This window comes from Chanos chanos, chromosome 8 (genome assembly GCF_902362185.1).
Source record: "Chanos chanos chromosome 8, fChaCha1.1, whole genome shotgun sequence".
Classification (NCBI taxonomy): Eukaryota; Metazoa; Chordata; class Actinopteri; order Gonorynchiformes; family Chanidae; genus Chanos; species Chanos chanos.
Genome location: NC_044502.1, coordinates 44906255 through 44908754, shown reverse-complemented (window position 1 = coordinate 44908754; position 2500 = coordinate 44906255). Strand labels below are relative to the sequence as shown.

The 2500-nt window shown below is 42.8% G+C and overlaps 1 protein-coding gene across 1 annotated transcript in view; it reads right to left on the bottom strand.

Annotated features, from left to right (window-relative positions):
• deptor (DEP domain containing MTOR-interacting protein) overlaps positions 1–2500 on the bottom strand; it is a 35433-nt gene that overhangs the window by 8246 nt on the left and 24687 nt on the right. The window lies entirely within an intron of this gene.

Genomic DNA, 2500 nt, shown 5'->3' with positions numbered 1-2500 from the left:
CAACGGAACTGTCTGCAGAACACAATAGAATGTTCCGGACGACTTAAAGCGAGCGCATCCGTTTTTTTTTCTCTTATCATCCGGCATCGCTTATAACGCGTCTAGATCACTCCATCACTCCTCTCTCTCTCTCTGTCTCCATCTCCCTCTCCGTTCAGTGCGCCGGCGACGTCCTTAGAGACAGTCGGAGATCTAATCACCCTCTAATACGGCACTGGGGTCTGTTGACGTTGGTATAATGAAGTTACGTTTTAACACTGATTGATATAATCTGATCAGATTGGATTAGAGCTCGTTTTTGCTAACAGAAGCAGTAACCTATCAGACCCAATTAATCCTGGACTTCCTTCAATTACAGTGAACATACAGGGACCCGAAAGCTACAGGAATTATGGCACAATATGGAAAATTCAACTGTGATAGAGACAGATCTTTGCAGCAGAGTATACACTAACACTTAAGCAGAGACAGATTTACCATACACCACAGTGTCCTACGGAGACAGAGCTACTCTATACTACGCGAGGCGACCCAGTGTTTCTGTGGTTTTCTTATCGCTGTTGAGTACGTGTTTTGGTTAAGCTTAAACGAAAAGATCAGAGAAAATGTCTGCGTTTCGTTCTCTCATAATAGCCGCACGGTTGTGTTAAGATGACGTTTGGCTCATATAAACCCTGAGATGATCTGAGTCAGATCCGGGAGTTGCTAGTGTCTTTTGTTTCGTGCACTGTGGTTAACTCAGTATGGGAACGGTTTGCCTGCTCAGCCCTGGGCTGTTTGTTTGGGGCAGATATCCTGCAGGTCTGAGGCAGGCTCTGATTTGTGAACACGGACACGCTGATATCAGTAGTGTGGAGGATTAACACGACACGTTCATTTGTCAGCTGTTCTTTATAGAACCGCATCTATCGTCCTGAGAATAAACATAACACTAACAAAACAGTTCCTCCTTTCTTTTTTTTTTAAATGAGCAAAAAACATCTTGACAGTTTGGATCTGTTATGGTCTTTGAGGCTTCGTAAACTTTCTCCTTTTGTGTGTGACTTTGAGTTTGTTTGAGTTAGCTTGGCTGTTGGCCGTTGGCAATTTTGATTGGTTACAGGTCCTGTCAGTCTGATAATGAGTCCAGTTATCACTGGTCACCCACTCTGGCGAACATGGGAATGATGACCATAAAAGCCCTGTTTCCAGAAAGTTCTTTGCTTGCTACTGATCTGAGGATCTTTTATCCTGTGCACTTGTACACACTGTCTCAGCTGCATCTGTGTCATCATACATTGCACAGACTTGTTTTTTGATCCTGAAATAGCTCCACAGAAACGTCACACGTTTCTATTATTTTAGGCTTTTGGCTGCAAGGGTTTATATTGTAATTAGTTTCCAGATGACAACATTTTTGTCTCTCTCCTTTTTGTTTTCTGGCATTTACGAGTTAATTTTTGAGATGATACCATTGTTGGATTAGGTCGAACGTCATATTCCGCATTTTATTATTTTCCTTCCTCTGAAAACACCTGTAACTTGCTCTGTTTTGGTATCACTAATCCTTGTTAACAGCCCAACCTTTAGTTGCTTTTGTTTTGCTGTGATGTCGTTAAGTTGTGTTTCCGACTCTAGACAACCACTGGAGATGTACGAAGTCCTTGCACAGAGAATGATCTAAAAGGTAAAGCTGAATTGGGATGGACGTCACAGCCTGGCAGAGAAAATGAATGCAAGGCTTAGAATTGTGTAGAAGTTCTCATCTGAACAAAAAAACAGTAATTCTTGTGCACTCCTCAACACCCAGTCACCTCATCTGGATCCGACTAATCTTCTCCACACAAAGACATATCTTATTCCCAGCAGAGGGGGATAGAGTGGAGAAGGGTTGTACATGTTAGAGGAGAGGGAGAGAGAGAGAGTGTGTGTGTGTATGTATGTGTGTGTGTGAGAGAGGGAGAGAGAGAGAGAGAGGGAAACGTGTGTGTGTACGAGAGATAAAAACAGAGAAAGAGACTAAGAAAAAGTATATGTCCATTAGAAAGAGAGAAAGAGAGCGAGAGAGAGAGAGAGAGAAAGAGAGAGAAAGAGGGAGAGAGAAACACAGAGATGGAACAATTAAAGAGAGCAAGCCACGAGCCCCTGCTGTGGTCTATCCCACCATGCTCAGTTTATTTTCATTGATTATGGGAGGTGGTCGACGGATGATGGGGATTGGACGAAAACCCGGACCAATGAGAGAACGGCCGTATCCCTGCCAAGACAGCTGCATCCAAGCACGCTGCTGTCAAACTGCAGCTCTGTTTCCTATCAAAACTCACAAGAGAAAGAACTGTATAATGCCTGCTCCCCCGAGAACCACTTGCTTACCCCCCTCTAAACAAAAAAAATGTAACATGTCAGAAGACTTATTAACTTCTGTACCGACTTAAAAAAAAACCCCACTTTTAAACAGAAACAATCTGCGAACATACTGTTGAAAACATACTGTCAAAACTAATATCGTTTGTAATTTTGC